Source organism: Antechinus flavipes, chromosome 2 (genome assembly GCF_016432865.1).
Source record: "Antechinus flavipes isolate AdamAnt ecotype Samford, QLD, Australia chromosome 2, AdamAnt_v2, whole genome shotgun sequence".
NCBI classification, from domain to species: domain Eukaryota; kingdom Metazoa; phylum Chordata; class Mammalia; order Dasyuromorphia; family Dasyuridae; genus Antechinus; species Antechinus flavipes.
In genome coordinates, this window is record NC_067399.1 from 310315187 (window position 1) to 310333248 (window position 18062).

The window sequence follows — 18062 nt, forward strand, 5'->3', positions numbered from 1 at the left end:
TCCTGGATTTGGAGTCCAGAGTCTCCAGCGTCTTTCCTCCTCCTCCTCATCCTGCTGCCAAGTGACTCTCATTTCTCTCCCTCCATCCTCCAATCCTTGCCCACAATTATCTTACTACCAAACATTCACCAAGCATCAATTGTGAGGAGAGCCATCATCTAAATATATGCTAACAGAGCCATTGTCTCATATCGAATAGGTAGCCTTAAATGCTTTTTTGTCTGATTCAGAGTTTCAGCCCTCTACAATTCAGTTTATATTCAGGTCCCTGGATGACAAGTCAAATTTCAGTTCTACAATTTCAGAAAGAATCTATTATTTATCAATTAGTTTTTATTGAATTTCATAGATACAACTGGGTAGGATTTTCTTTTCTCAAGATATTGTGGCTTTAGGGGTTTTTAGAGTTCCCGTTCCCTTAAATGAGTTTTCTTTTTAAGTTAGGGAAGAAATAAGACAATTCTTAAAATTCAGGAAGGACATAATCTATTATAAAAATGGGTAGGAGTAACAAAGTTATTTTAAAATTGACCAAACTATTTAACTTAGTTTGTAAGGTTCTCTAAATTCCAATCCTCATTCACATAAAATTTTTCAAAACTTTTTATGAGTTAACTCATAAAAAGTTAATAAATTCTATAGCTACAACTTCAATTACCTTATTTAATTTCTATAGATTCAACTTGGCCAGCACTGTATACAGGAGAAGAATTAGGCTTTTCTTTTCTATCACATTAAGTAAATTTCTTTGTTTAAGGGAGAAAGCAAAGACAAATCTTAAAATTCAGAACACAGGCAATGGCTAAATAATTTTGGATGAAACTATACTGAACTTCTTTTTATAGCATGTGTTTAGCAGGGCTGATAGAATTCCAAACATAGCTCACACAACTTTACAAATTGTGTGTGATATATAATTTAGAAGGCAACATAATATCTTAAATAAATTACATCTAATTAAAGAAGATACAAACATGTAACCTCATTAGCTTGAGTAAGCTACCAAAAGAGAACTTTGTTTAAATACAGATTTAAATAGTAGTAATACTTTAATATCTTTATGATTAATATATATTAATTGTATTATATTAATATATTAGGTTCTATTATATATAATATTAATATATGTTACATAGTAATGTTATTAATATATTAAGGCACAAAATTTTCTAAACTCTTATGCCCATAAAAACAATTTTTGTTGGGAATATTTTAACTTTGTGTTGAAAAGAGTGGAGAATACTCTGAGGAAAAAGAATGCAAAAAGATTAGATTTGGGAGTCATAGCTAATCTGTTTAGGATGAATAGCTTACAAGGGAAGTATTCCGACAATTTTAGCACACACCAGTTAAAAGTGATTCTGGTTTCCACAATTTAGAATCAGATTTCCAATTTAAATGCATACACATTTAGTTACATTTTGGGAAGAAAATTATTTCTTTCTTTTATAAATCAGGAAAAATGTTAAATATGTCCGTTTTTATTTCAGGAGGTGCAAATCTTCACCACTTGAAACTATTTGACATTCAAATCCATTCTCTTGGATCCCCATAATTCTTAAGGTGGTGATGAACTATTTAGAATATGAGATGACTGAAAGCTGAGACACACAGGCTCAGGGTTTTTCCAGATGATACCTGGAGACATAATGGCAATGACTTAGGTCTCCCCCAGGAACTATTTTAAAATTTTTTGGATTTTCTTTTCTCTACTCTTCCCCAGTCTTGGTGCAGCCAAGAAAGGAGGGAAGGGGAATGAAAAGAAGAACATTGTTAAAGTAGGGTCCTGCCTATATTTCAGGGACCTAAGCAGCTCCTGCTAGGTAAGCCACCTAGATTTTCCTAAGCCATGTAGAAAGCAGTGTCTCATCTAGAAGGAGTGTGGATACTGCTCAGATGTTCCAATCTGGGGGGAACTGAGCCTTTTTACACATATGCATTCTGGTAGGGAGAATTTTAGGTCCCTGAGGGTTGAGGACACAGGGAGTAACCATCTAGAGAGAAGTTGTGGGAGCAGGGTCCCAGAACCAGGGGCATTAGGAAAATGGCAAACTTTAGGACCCTGAATGGGGTTTACAGGGATTTTGGACATAATGTGTAATCATAGTGGGAAAGCAAGCCTGACTATTAGGGCATCAAATTGGGAATTTGGGAATTCTAAGGGGTCCTGCAATTGGGGTTTGCCTACCTTATGTTCCAGAAATGTTGAGATACCAAGATGTTGGGGTGCTGAGAGTATGAGGGCATAAATTTTAGATTTGATTATGTAGAGAAGCTGATGCAAGAAGGCATGTCATCCTTTAAAAACTAGTAGCCTGGAGGCTAAGTTTTTATCTCTGAAAAACTTAACTTTTAAGAAAATGCAGGTTAGCTTGAATAACAAACAGCCAAATCATCTCGTTTGCAATCTAACTGACAGGGAGAGAGGCACTGAAGAACACAAAGACAAAGCCGGGTTTTAAAAAATGGAGACACTAAAAGAAGAAAAAAGCAGTCATTTAAAATTTCTTGTCTTTCTTTCTAGTATAGATTATACCTCCCAATTTCTTTTAACATTCTCCCTTTGGGACTATATAGAAGATTGTCCACCTGTGTTTTATTATTTCCCCTTGGTTTCCCTGGCACCTTTGAATTTCTATTTCCCAGTCTTATTTGTCTGACTTTTCATGCTATTTTCATACATATTCAGTCTCAGATCCCTATAAGATGCTAACCACCAGTGATAATACTCAAAAGCTCTCTTTTATATTTGGTCTATGGACAGAATTGCCGAGATCACCAGTTGTGACTTCCTTTACTTCCAAATTTCCTCGATTAGACGTAGATTTAATCATCAATGTGGTCCTAGGATCCTGAACAATCCATGAACAGGGACAACCATAGCCAATCCACTAGATCACTGAAATCAACTGGTCATGATTTTCTGTCCTTTAGTAATGACTGTCCCTCTCTTAGGATGTTTAGAATCCTGATGGGCCCCCAATTTGAAAGAAACAAAGGCCTTAAGAATTCTGCAGACTTGCTGTTGAAGCCAGAAAAAGATTTTTATTCACAATCTTGCAAGAGTGGGTGTCCGCACATAGTCACACCCTTAAAGTGCCACAGCATGACTTTTTTACCATCCTGAAATGTAAGTTCCTCTTGTGTTGTTGTTGTGTGTACTACACACAACTGTGTTGGCTGTGTACTACAAAGGCCACAACTTCTCTGGGGCATCTGATTCCCTCACATGAGTCCTCACTCTCAAGATTTATATCTCCCATCAGTGGTCACCTAGATCCTTGCAAGTGACCACACTGGCAAAAAGCAGTTACATGTTGTCTCATAGGCAGTTACAAATGGGTTCTTACATCATGTGTGCCTCTTCCCTGTTCAACCCACTCTCTTGCGGAAACATTTCTGGCCACATTTTCTACAGGCCGTGGTATTAGAGACCCTCATTCCAGACACACTCATGCTTTTTTTAGTAGCCTGTTTGGTGTTTTGTTTTCTAGTTTTTTTCATCTGTCAGCTTGACTGAACAGAAGTTAGCAAGGGTTTCATTGTCCAAACATTTTTGTTGGGAATATCTTCCTTGTGTTGGAGGTAGGTATTGTTCGTACTCAGGATTGTGACCAGAGAAGTGATCCAGTGATTAAGGCAGGTAAGGAGAAAATGAGGCAAAGAATGGTCTTTTTGATTTAGTCAAAATAATAATAATAATAATAATAATAGTAATCAATTGAGAGGAGAAGACTGTCATAACAATCTTTCCCATAATAGAAACAATTTTTATTTACATTCATTCTGAGGCAATTAAAGATCAAGTGGGCTTGGCCTGAAACTTTTTGTCTTGATAGGCTTGATTTTCCAGACATTTTTGTTGGGAATATCTTAACTTTGTGTTGAAGAGAGTGGAGAATACTTGAGGAAAAAAGAATGCTAAAAAGATAAGATTTGGGAGTGATAGCTAATCTGTTTAGGATGAATAGCTTCCAAGGGAAGTATTCTGACACTCCAAGGAAGGGAGACTCTAGATTTAAGCCAGGGCCCTAGTGGGGGAGAAAAAAGTGTAAAATCAAGTAACATATTAATTTACTAGAGAAAACTGAATGAAGAAATCAGGTGGCAACATAGCCTTTTCAAAGTAGTAGTTTGAGTCTCTTCTTTGTTCCTTTACTGTCCTCAACATTCTCGATTATTTGTTGGATGTTTAGCCATCTCCCAGGACTCTTTATGAGCTTTAAAACACCTGTTGTGACTCATTCACCCCTGGCAGCAGGGGCGTTATTTTGCAACTGACTGGGCAAATTAAACTGCACTGATGTCATCTCCTCTCCCCTGCTCTCCTTTCCCTGGGAAAACAAAGTGTCAATTATACTAGTCATAGTTTTGCTAGCAGAGATTAGTAAGAACACTTTCTTTATCCATAAAATGAACTACAACCATTGATTAGGGATGGATTGAGAGGCAAGGATAGAATTTGGACATTGAAAAACTGCCCAGACTGATGTCATTGTTATGTAACAGTACCTTTTAATGTTATAGAGAGAGGTTGTGTGGTACAGTGATTAAATAGATGGCTTTGGAATCAGGAAGATGTGAGTTTAGGTCTTGCCTTTGATACATACTAGCTATGATTCTCTGGGGAAGTTACTTAAACTCTCAAAATTCTAGTTACTCTAGCTATGAATTGTAAGTACTGATGAGGTTCAAGAAGTCAAGAATGTATGGAGTTGACTGTAATGATGACTCAGACCATGTTCCATTTAAAGGGCAAAAAGCTTTACTGTGATGCCATAAGGCAGGCAAAGTTTCTAATGAATTCACAACTAAGAGGGAATTAAGGAATAATTTTAAGGGTTAACATCTATCGCTTGGCTTCCTATTATTACTGCTTGGGAGTAAGAAATAGGACCACAGTCTTTCACCCCTTCCTTAATTAGAACAGGACCTTGTGAACTTTGAAAGTTGAGAGGATTTAGACTACTCATTTTTAGCAGCATTCCCTTTTGGGATGCTAGCAATGGCAAGATTTACATTGGGACATAATAATAATAATAGCTAGCATTTATATAGCACTTACTATGTATTAGGCATTGTACTAAGTACTTTACAATTATCATCTCATTTGATTCTTATACCAGTCTTCAGAAGTGGGTACTATTATTACCCCCTTTTTACAGATGAGGAAACTGAAGCAAATAGAGGTTAAGTGACTTGTATGGAGTCACACAGCTGGTAAATGTATGAAGCTGGATTTAATTTTAAATTTAAAATTTCCTTATTTTAGGACCAGAAATATATCTACTACACACCTAGGGGCATTGAGGAAAGTCTGCTTTAGGATTTTAGGAAGAGCCTAGCATAAAGCTAAACCATGCCTGAGGGAAACTTTGAGTACTTCATGAAAAGGAAAAGACTGCAGCAATCAGTCTCTATCGAGTTAACATTTTGTCACATATGCTTTCTAAGTTTGAGCCCCTTTTACCTTGTGTTCTCTATGTAGTGGAGGTAGAATATGTCACAGGAAGAATGTTTTGTTTGTATCATATGTTCTTATATATCACCTTAGTAAATACCCCTTTCTAAAAAGTTAATTGTTTGATTAAATATTAACTCACAATCAGGAGAGGAAGCAGACAATTGGAAGCTTGTGAATTATTGAATTAGAAAGCAGTCCTCATCCCTATTCTGCATTTAGTGGGATCCATCTTTTCATTTCTCCTTTTCCCTTTCTTTCACTTCTTTTCTCTGCAATTTGCAAAGATTCATCAGATAGCTATTTTACTTTTTTGATCTTCTTTTTCTTTGAAATGTTTTTAATTGTTGCTTCCTGTACAATATAGCAAATCTCTGTCCATAGCTCTTCAAGCATTTTGTCCACCAGTTTTAATCCCTTAAATCTATTGATCACCTCTATTTCGTATTCATAGGATATATTATTTAGGTCATACATACATACACACATACATATTTAGGTCTGATGGTTTTCCCTACTTTGTTCAATGAAAGTCTGAATTTTGCCAGAAGAAACTCATAATCTGAGCCTCAGTCAGCTCCAGGTCTCTTTTTAACTGACTGTATAGATCTTCTCCACCTTTGGCTTCAAAGTATATAATCAATTTGATTTCAGTATTGACCATCTGGTGATGTCCATGTGTAGATCACCTCTTGCATTATTGAAAAAGAGTGTTTGATTGATGCATTGTTGGTGGAGTTGCAAACTGATCCAACCATTCTGAAGAGCAATTTGGAACTATGCCCAAAAGGCTATAAAACTATGTGTACACTTTGATCCTTCAACACCACCACTAGGTATGTATCCCAAAAAGATCATAAAAAAAGATTAAAGGACCTACATGTACACAAATATCCATAATAGCTCTTTTTGTGGTGGCAAAAAAATGGAAATTGTAGGGATGCCCTTTGACTGGGGAAAGGCCCAAACAAGTTGTGGTATATAAATGTAAAGGAATACTATTGATCTATAAAAAATGATGAGGGAGTTGATTTTAGAAAAACCTGGAAAGACAAGAACTGATGCTTAGTAAAGAGAACAGAACAAAGAGAACATTGTACACAATAACAGCAAGATTATGTGATTATCAACTTTGAGAGACTCAGCTATTCTCAGCAATATAGTGATCCAGGACAGTTCCAAAAGATTCATGATGAAAAATGCCATCCACATTCAGAGAAAGAACTATTTGAATCTGAAGCACACTGTTTTCACTTTTGTTGTTATTTTTTCTTATGTTCTTTTCCTTTTGTTTGATTGTTCTTTCACAAAATGACCAATGTAGAAATATGTTTAACGTGATTGTACATGTATAACCCAAAACAACAACAAAAAGGGTGTTATGACCAGTGAATTATCTTGACAGAACTCTTATTTGTCTCTCCTCTGCTTCATTTTGTATTTCAAAGCCAAACTTATATGTTATTTTCATTATCTTTTGATTTCCTACTTTAGCATTCTAATCCATTCTAAAGGATTCTTGCCCATAGTAATATTTGTAGTAATCATCTGAATTAAACTCACCCATTCCCATCCATTTAAGTTCATTGATACCCAAAGTGTCAGTGTTTAATATTTCCATTTCCTGTTTGAGCTCATTCAGCTTACCATGGTTTGTAAGTCCTACATTCCAGGTTCCTATTCATTATTGAACTTCACAGCATTGGATTTTCCTTTTGTCACCAGTCATATCTGCAGCTGAACTTCCTTTAATTTTGGCCTGCCACTTCATTAATACTCGAACTATTTGAAGTTGTCTTCCTTCCCCATCGTTTAACCTGGACACCTTCTAACTTGATGGATTCATGTTCAGATATAATTTCTTTTATCATTATAGTATTGCCCATGGGGTTTTCTTGGTAAAGACACTGGAATGGCTTGCCATTTCCTTTTCTGGTGGAGAAGAGTTACCAGATCATAACTATAATTGGCTTACCAAAAGATAATAAAAATAATTAAATAGTAGTAATAATAGCTAACATTTATATAATACTATGTGCCAGATACTGTGGTGTTCTTCTTTAAAATAATAATGGGTTCTCTCTAGGAGCAGGTTTCTTGGGGAGGTTTTCTGGAGGCAGCCTTAGTTTCAGTTAAAAGTAATAATCACCCAAATGCAGCCAGGTGTTAAAAGTTCAGATCTTTTATTGCTTCCTCCAAAATAGGCCGGTTAGTTTTTCTTAGAGGCCTATCTTTCTGCTTAGTTCCAAGAGCTCTTGCAATTGTCCTTTGCCTCTGCTTTCTTCAGCCTCCAGCCAGCACAAAGGTGGAAGATGGAATGAATCTTTCTTGCCTCCAAGAGAGGGCTTCTGGCTCTCAATCTCCCAGAATGCTGACTCTGGTTGCGCCTCGGAGAGAGTGCTTCTCCTTAACTGAACTGACGCTCCCCTCTCAATCTTTTCAGCTGAACTACCGACTGAGCCTCTGTCTGCTTCTTATATATGACCTCCTCTGAGAGAGTGGGATTATGGGATCTGTGAGTGGGATTATGGGTTTCCTCCCAGAGTGCTCTCTGGCCCTAAGAGCTTCTTGCTTATATGAACTCCCTAAAGATGTGAACACAAGCATTGTTTCTATAAGTTCCACTTAGTACCTTGTTTCTTCTGGCCCATAACATCTCCTTGTAAGATCAGTTCAATCATATTGAACCATGCTAAATTAGATAATTATTGTCTCTATCAACTCTAATGACTTTACACTTTGTAAGGATTCCAACGAAGTTCTTTACAATTATTATCTTGTTTGAACCCTATACCAATCCTGGGAAGTAGATGCTATTATTACCCCCATTTTATAGTGAAAAAAAACTGAGGCAAACAAGGTTAAATTGACTTGCCCAGGGTCATATAACAAAGTGTGTGAGGCTGGATTTGAACTCAATCTTTGTGACTGCACTCTATCCACTGTGTCATTTATGATATTTGAGGGAGTTGTTCAGACTTTACAGAGCAAAGGTAAAGGTAAAGTGACTGGTTAGCAATCCTGAAAAAATGTTTTAAGTAACAAATCCCTGTAGAGAATATAACTGGAGTTGTAGGTCACTGGGTTATTTTTGAAGTCTTTGAAGTGCTTGTTTGAGTTTACATTATAAGCATTTCTTTTGTTTGGAGGAAATAAATGTTTATTTGTTATGTTGTTATTTGTTATATATGTTATTTGTTTTGTTGATGTTTGTCTTTTGTTCTCAAATATGAACATGACATCAGGGAGGTGATACCATGATATGCAAATGAATTGGATTTAAGTGAGGAAGAGCTGTGCAAGATCACCAGCCTCACTTTCCCTCCAGAGCAATCTGGGATGAAGGGCCAGATATAAATCAGGATAATTGTACTTTTTAGTGAGAACTGACTTGAGCTAAACCTATGGTTTCTTTTTTCTTTTTTTTTCCTTTTTGCTGAGGCAATTGGGGTTAAGTGACTTGCCCAGGGTCACATAGCTAGGAAGTGTTAAGTGTAAGTGTCTGAGGCCAGATTTGAACTCAGGCATTTCTGACTTCAGGGCTGGTACTAACCTATGGTTTCTTAAAGTGATTTTCCCTAAGACCCTGTGGTGAGCATATGAAGAGCCAAGGAATGAAAAAGACTGGATCTCTTCTACTGATCTAAGCTTTCCTAAAACTGAACCCAAAATTTGTATGAACCTAGTTTGGAAAGATTGTTCTAGATTTTTTTATTCATTTATTTTAGACAGGCTTAAAAATTTTTTTTTGGTGTTCCAAATGCTCTCCCTTCTCTTTTCTCCTTTATTCCTCATTGAGAAGTCGAACAATATAATATTGTGAATCCTATCTTAAGTCTTTCCGTCAATTGAGTGCATGCCCATCAGTTGGGAAATGGCTAAATAAGTTATGGTATATGAAAGTAATGGAATATTGTTGTTCTATAAGAAATGATGAGCAAGTTGATTTCAGAAAACCTGCAAAACTCTACATGAACTGATGCTGAGTAAAGAGAGCAGAACCAGGAGAAAATTATATACATCAACAAGATTATGTGATGATCAACTGTGATATACTGATTCTTCTGTACAATGTGGTGAATGAAGGCAATTTCAACAGACTTGGGATGGAAAATGCCAATCATATCCAGAGAGAGAACTATAGTGACCAAATGTGGATCAAAGCTTAGTATTTTTACCATTTTTGTTTGTTTCTTTTTTTTTTTTCTCATAATTTTTTTTCACCTTTTGGTCTGATTTTTCTTGCACACTATGACAAATGCAGGAATATTTTTTAAAGGAGCACATATTTAACCTATGTCAGATTGCTTGATATCTAGAAGAGATAAAGAAGGAAGAGAGAAAAATTTGGAAAGCAAAGAGTTACAAAAATAAATATGGTAAACTATCTTTACATGTATTTGGAAAAGTAAAATACTATTGAGAAAAAGGTTTTCTATCAATATTAACTGGTGTAGGAGATAAATACCTGTCCAGTAACTGATTTATATTATATAATGAGTACTATTAGTGAATTGAGTACTCACTGGTTTGGGTAAATACTAGATATAAGTCAAAATTAAACTTTAGATAATTTCTTCCCCAGGCTACAGGGTATGTGTATGTATATAGGGAACTGGAAACTCAAAGACTGGAAGGAAAGAAGCTTTTGTTACTTGCTGAGAATTCAACAGCTGGTCAGTGATTTGCCAGAATCTTAAACTCTTAATTCCTAATTCCAACCCCAGTTTTTTTCATTATATAAAGTAATAGATTCTCTCTGGCCATCTCTACTAAATTTTAAAACAAACACACTTTCTCATTTTAGGAGAAGTCTGATCAAGAGAAATGAAACAGGAAATACATTCTGTGCGTGGCACAGAATAAGCACTTTATAAATATGTATTGACTGGATGAAAATGAATACTTGTTCACTAAAAGTTGGGAGCTAATATGGATAATTCTAGTTATAGCCTATAGCCCATCTTGTTAAGTCAATTAAAAAGAGGAACACACTATGTTTGGTTTTATTATTTATTGCTCTTTGAATGTCACTGTAGAAAGCCATCATTGGCTGATAATATTGATTAGGAAACATTCAAGTGATAAGGGAGAGAGAGGAAAAGAGACTTGGGGAGGTAGGAAGAGGCATACAAGAAGAGAAGGGAGAGAGAGAGAGAGAGAGAAGGAGGGTCTTAAACTTTCAGACAAAGGACTTTTTAAGAGAATGGTCAGAGCCTTTCTAACACTGATGAGTGAAAATTTGTTAGCTATTTCCAAATGCTTAGGAATACCTTAGTGAGAACCACTTTTCCTCCTTTCTCCCCCATTGTACTAGAAAGACAAGCAAGGGAGATGACTGCATTTCACAAATATACTGTTAAGTGGAAATATGTGTCACATCTTAAAACTACTTAATGTGTTTTTTCCCCCCACAAGTTCCACTCCTCGATGATGATCCTTCAGTTGGCAGACACTTAACCTCCTAGAAGCACTGACTCTTAGACTTGACTGATTTTTGCTGAGTCAGACAATAAGAACCCTGTAACTCAGGTATGGTTGCTATTTTTCTTTTCCAGTTTAAAAGATGATTTGTGCCCTTCGACTCAGCTTTGTACACAGCTAAGGGTATACCCAAAAAAGATTAAAGAAAGAGGAAGTGATCATTTGTGTACAGATGTATTTATGGCAATTCCCTTTATGGTGGAAAAAAAAAAGGAAACAAGATGTCCAGCAGTTGAGAATGAGTTAAATGACAGCATATGAATGTGATAGAGCACTATTATGCTATAAGGAATGAACAAAAAGGATGATTTAAAAAGAAATTAAAAGATTTATATGAATGATATAGAGTGAAATGAGCAGAATCAGGAGAAAAGTTTACATTGTAACATTAATATTATAAAAATGGACAATTTTGAGGACATTTATAAAATGATGAAGAATGAAATATCCAGAAACAGGATAAAAATTTATATACAATTAGGAAAATGTACAAGGTTATACAAGTAGGAAAACAAACAACTTTGAAAGCTGTAAGAACTATGATCAATAAAAGGAACATTCATGATTCTGTATTAGTAGACTGATTATGAAACATTGCAGAGAGATGACAGATATATACAAATACAATTAAAGGAATTTATTTTGCTTGACTATACTTATTAGTCACAAGAAATTTCTTTTTTTCTTTTTCTTCCCTGTAAGTTTTTTTAAATAAAAAGGTAGAGTAAATAAAGAGGTATATCTAAATATAGATATGAAATGCTACATGAATTTTAAAATGAAAGTCACTATTAGTTTTGCTTTATTTTGAGATATCACATAATGTGGGAATAATCTAACAATGTAATGTAAAAACATCAATAGAACTGGCAGAAAAAGGGGATAAGGCAAAAGGATATTTGTGGACTTTGATTTAACTCTGGATCAAAGGTTGCTGAGACTCTTTTGTACATGTACAGCCAAAGAGAGCACATACTGGGTCTATTTTGGGCCACAGTAACACTTCGTCTGTCTGGAACTCAGCTCCCTGGGTAATTTAGAATGAAAACAAAAATAGGAAATAAATAAAAATGCCTTTATATAGAGAAAACAGAAGTCAAAACTCTATATACTAAAGCCCTTCATTCCATAAGTCATATCCTATTTATTCTTATTTTATACACATTTCTAATAATGACAGAGGGGAATCCTGAAACTCTCTCTCACTTTCTCTTGGACTTTGGGGGAAAGCTTGGGCAACTCCCTTAAAGAAGCTCTCCCCTGAGAGACCAGCCCTAGGGAATCAAGATAAAATGGTTTCATTCTGTTATCTGGGTTGGACTGGTTGAATCCAGGACCACTCTTACTTAGCCTGAGAAGGAATCTCTCTCTCTCTCTCTCTCTCTCTCTCTCTCTCTCTCTCTCTCTCTCTCTCTCTCTCTCTCTCTCTCTCTCTCTCCTCTCTCTCTCTCTCTCTCTCTCTCTCTCTCTCTCTCTCTCTCTCTCTCTCTCTCTCTCTCTCTCTCATTCTCTTTTCAGCATTACTCCCTCTTTATCTCTCTTACCTATTTCCCTAACAGGACTTCTCTGTCAGGATTTCTCTGCTAGTTCTTTACTTCTCTGTCAGGACTCTGCCACCAAGGGAGTCAGTCTGCAAAAGCTGACTTCTCAGTTTTAATAATAAACTTATTTTGCCAGTTTAACTTTTCAGGTTTGTAAATATTTATAAAGGACCTGCGCCGACCAGAAGGAGATTCCCACAACTCCTTGCCCTGCACCAAACCTCATCAATTTTGGCTCCCTGACCAGGAATCGAGGGGAAATGAATCTCATCAATAATACTGATTATTTGGTTTCCAAATCCACAATAATTCCAAACTAATAAATGAGAAGCAGGGAGAAGGCTAGGCATAGGCTGGCTTACAGATAGCATAAAGAAATAAACAGTTGCCAAACTGAGGAAATGAAAAATGATGCTAACTAGTCACTGTTCAATAAGCATAGTCTATATAGTAATCTGACAGATATTTGATGTAAGAACAAATGACCTTATGCATTTAATAGGGGAATTAGATTACTGAGTCAATTCAGAACATAATAATTGTCTATAATGACCTTGAATTGTTAAGGAAAGGTTTAATTATATTCATTATAATCTCAATAATGAGATTTCCATCAAAGTATTTTGAGATTAGTGATTAAAAGTTCCCTGAAAGGTAGGACTGTTTCTTGGTGCCTCTTATTTTTAGTTTATATTTAAATATCTTAATAGTTATGTTAGATTGAGTGAGAGAAACTTGGAGATATAGATGTTCTTCCTAATAATCAAGAATGAGTTAAGAGTTTTCTTCAGAGCTTTGTAGTGTCCTCTTTTTTTTTTTTTTTTAAATTGGTTCCCCTTATCTTTGCCTAGAAGTTCGGTGGCTATTCATGGGCAAATTCCAAAACTTTTTGGCACATGCTCTGTTTTTCTGACCTAGGTTGGCTTACAACTCCCTTGGGCAGCTTGGCAGCCCTCTGCTATTCACCATAATAGTGCCAGACTTCGTGTTGACACCAGATCTGCTTTTTCTCTACTATAGCTCAGAAATTTCAAACTCAAATAATCCATCACCTTCAGCCTCTCCAGCAACAGGGATTACAAGTGTACACTATCCCAGCTATTAGTGACATCCTTAATAAATATAGGGACAGCTACTTTTTAGGCTTCCATTGTAATGCAATGCTTAATTCTACTTTGTCCTTGATAATTAAGTTTCTGCCTAATATCTTCATAGCTTCCTTTACCTTTAGCAAGATAATTTAAATGTATGAAGGGCAGATAAGGCAAAGACCACATCACAATTTTTGGAGCTCAGGCTATGAAAAAAGAAACTCCCTTGAGTAAATTGTTGAGGGCATAAAGTCAGTTCTTCATAAGGATAGTTCTTTGGCTAGCATCTGGATGTTGACTTCTTACCAGTTGAAAACAGTCCAGAGAAGATACCAGCTAAAATGACTTCATATTGTGGCTTGGGCCACTGGGAAGACCATACACATGCCAAAGATGTGTGGTCATTGTTTTCATCTCTTCTTCAGAGAGAGTCTGCAAATGGTAAAAACAGGTAGATAGCTTAGTATCTATCGTTGGTCTGGACCAAAGAAAGGATTGATTACTGTATTTTATTACTTCAGCGTTTGTTGAAACTATTAGCATTTCTCCTATTCTAGTTCCTTTTCTGTCAGAGTGCTTAAGGAACAATTGATAAATCAGAGAAATATCTCAAGAGCAGACTGAGTGAAACAGTTACATCTTTTATCAGGAGGTAAGGTTTGGAGAAATCGCAATACTATATTCACATTCCTTCCTATTTGAGTAGCTTTCTGAAGTAATAATATTTATGATGACTAACCATTATGTTGGATGTCTTCAACTGAAATGAGTTCTAATGCTTGAACTATATAGTGAAAATGAAGTGTTTTATTTCTTGATCTTTAAGTTTTAGTCTCATTTTGAAAAATGTGGTCTTAAGAAGTACCTATAGAAAGATGTATATATTGAAGGGATGTATCAGTGCAATGGAAAAGCTTGTTAGGAAACTATTGGATCATCCTTGGCTAAATTGTAATTATAACTGACATCCAGTTTCTTATTTGGAATTGAGGGTAATAGAATGGGACAGAATGACTTAGATTTCCTCACCTAATGCCTTGTCAGTACAATAAGTCCCAGGAAAATAGGCACAAGAATTTCATAAAATTAAATTGAAAAGTGACTTGTAGCTTTTTATAATTAAAGAGTTGGATATCTATTTTTTTCAAACTGGTTTCTACCTCTCTCTCCTTCTGACACACACACCCATCCACAACACACAAGACTGATCATTCCTGACAGAACAAGTAGAGCCCAATGAGACATGTGCCAGCTTGAGAAGATTACTTTTGTGTTGTTAACAGAATAGAACTTTTTGGATTTAAAATGATTTGTACCTTGAAAAGAGTGTGTTCAGGGCTGTACTTCCACCAGCTCTCAGATACAGCCTAAATCTTGGAATATAGAAAATGTGATGTTGCCTCCAAAAGTCATGTGGATAAACTGAACCAGCCAGGGAATGCTAATTAGTATGTGACTTGAGAGTATTGTAACTGCCAATGACAACTATGATGATAGTGTCCACTACCACCACTACTACTGTTGTTTATGATTTTTTGCCAAGGATACTGAAGTACTTTGCCATTTCCTTCTCCAGCTCATATTATAAAGGAGTAAACAGAGGCAAAAATGGTTAAATGATTTGCCCAGCATCATAGAGCTAGGAAATGTCTGAGGCCAGATCAGAGCCACTTAACACAGCTGCTTCTGCTACTGATCACTAGCGACTGGATAGAATTCTGGGGCTGGAATAAGGAAGAAGTGAGTTCAAATGTGGACTTAGATCTTTAATAGCTGTGTGACCCTAGGTGAGTCACTTAAATCTCTGTCCACTGGAGAAGAAAATGCCAAGAAAACTCCATGTGAACCACGAGTCACAAAGTCATACATGACTGAATGACTCACAAACAAAAACAAAACAATACTACTAACAAAAATAACAAAACAACAATACCACGGTTATGGTGGGGCTTAAAAGTACAAGTCTTGGGCATTTAGATGGCACAGTGGATAGAGCACCAGCCCTGATGTCAGGAGGACCTGAGTTCAAATGTGATCTCAGACATTTAATACCTCCTAGCTGTGTATCCCTGAGCAAGTCACTTAATTCAGTTGCCTCAGGGGGAAAAAAAGTACAGGTCTTATGAGAAGTCTCATTCATCTTCTCCCTCTCTTTTTACTAGAACAGAAACTTTGAATTCTTCTTCTCCTGCAGATGTTCCACTGAGCTTCATCAGGAATTCTCTGGTAGCTACATGGTAGGTCCCATTGGGTCTAGGACAGATAGGATGTGGTTATTCATTTCTATATTCTTTTCAAGAATGTTTCTGTTTCCTGTATCTTTCATGTTACTGTGAGAAATAATTCACTTGAATCCTTACTTTATCCCAATCAGTAGTAATCAGTTTGATATGATTCCATAGGGGTAGTGGTTGTAAGTTCTATATATCGGGCCTCAGATTTTAAGTGCACTTGCCTAATCATAGGAAGCTAACTAGAAGCCCTTCCCCTTTATTTTTCCTTGTCATGGTGACCAAGCCCAATGTGGTAGAGATGATTGGATTACAATGGAAAGTCTTCCGACTTTTTTTTGTATCACCAGACCATTCTCTTGTCCAGCATGAGCAGATGACCATGTGATGACCATCTTATGACCATTTCGTCAATGGGAATGCCCCATGCTTTGCCCAACCTGATACATACCACTTCTAGTTAATGCATCATCTAAGAAGCAAGATCTATCAACCAATGAAATTTTGTACTTTATATAGCCTCCAGAATGTTCAGGTAACAAACCTGGTATCAAGCCTTACAAAAATTAGGTTCTGCAAGAAGGGGATATCTCAGAATGTGAGGAAGATGTGAAGTCCACTCCTTTGAGGTGGGCCTATTGACTCTCAGAAAGGCCATTAGTTCAGAGCTCTGACTCAGTCTCTTTTATTGTAGGTTAAACAATTTTAATTCCTACATTAATGGCACCCCACGATGGGACTTCTTTGCCTGGACCTTAACCTCTTTAGGCCAGCCCTGTAAGGGACACAAAAAAGAAATGTATACCTGGTCGAATTTTTGCCAATGACTCCCCTAAGGACACTGACCCTAGGAGGTTAGACTCCTTTTACTGTCTGTATTCAAATTCTCTGAGCCAAAGGGTATCTTCAAGATTGGTGAGTATTCCTTGATTTACCCTAAATTCATTTTTTTTAAAAGGTTAGGAGGAAGTTTGAATTTTTAACTAATTTGATTAAATTTGTAAGCTCCAGAGAATTCAAATTCTATGATTTATATGTCCATAATTTACATTTTTTATACATACGCTACTGGGTTTTTTTTTTCTCCCTCTTGTTTTCAATATTTTCATTTTGTTAAGATCAGAGAGATTCGGGAGTGGAGTTGCTAGTTCTTCACTTTCAGCAACTAGTCACCAATTATTCCAGTTGGGATAATTAAAATTGATTTTTTTTTTTTTTTTTTTTTTGCCTTTAAATTCTTTAACAAGGAACAGTTAAATCATTCTTGTTGCTGGTGGAGAAATCTCTTAAATTGGTTGAGGGAAACTTTTAGTGGCTCATTGTGGAGTGAAGAATCATCCAGAGTACTCCATGACCAGTCCCCTGAATGGGTAGGGTTTAAGAGAGAAAACCAGGGCTCTGACATCACCTGGAGGGAGCAATAATTCAGTCCAGACCCAATAGCCTTAGGGGAGAGATTCCCCAACTCTACCATAAGCTTGTCAAGGTATGTGACCCTCCTATGAGTAGTTCTATCCTCTTCTGACCTGAGAAGAAGGCTCATTTTAGTTTTACAGACATGAGGAAAAGAAAGATTATTATCACTTATATTTTTAAGATTAAGTCAGTCACAATCAAAGATAACTTTTTAGGAAGTAAAAGAGAGCTGGTAAAAATTTTGCTAAATGTTCACTTATAAAGGACCTTTAGGATCTAGTTGACCAGTCTTAGGACCCTAGAGGTTAAGCCCAGAAATTAAGAATTGGAAGTACTGAAGAATTAGCCAAAACAAATCCCTGAATATTAGTGTTAGCTGTAGGAAAAGAATTGTAATAGAAGGAACTCGGGTGCCTGAAAGACTGCCTTCACTGATTCATAATCAAAGCAGGAGTTAGCATCTTCATTGCAGAACTGACAAAAAGCAAATACCTCAGGAATCTAGTCTCATTCTCTCAGGAGAAGTTCCACTCTTGCAAAGTAGGAGACTCTCAAAAGAGAGATAGGGTCAGACATAAAAGGATAAATACATCTTACAGGATCTCCAAAGGTGAACAAAGGTGAACTCCTGATTTGTGGAAAGACTAAAGAAAGAGCCATTTATCTTTGTAAGGTTTGGTTGAGAGCACAAAATATTTAGGGAATTGTTTTGGCCAAAGTATGGAACTTATGATTACTTTAAAAGTTATGAAATTATGCTGTACAATCTTCCAAAATCTTTAGCTTTGAACAAATGAACTATTGATATTGCTTAACTTTTCATCAATCTCAATTTTTC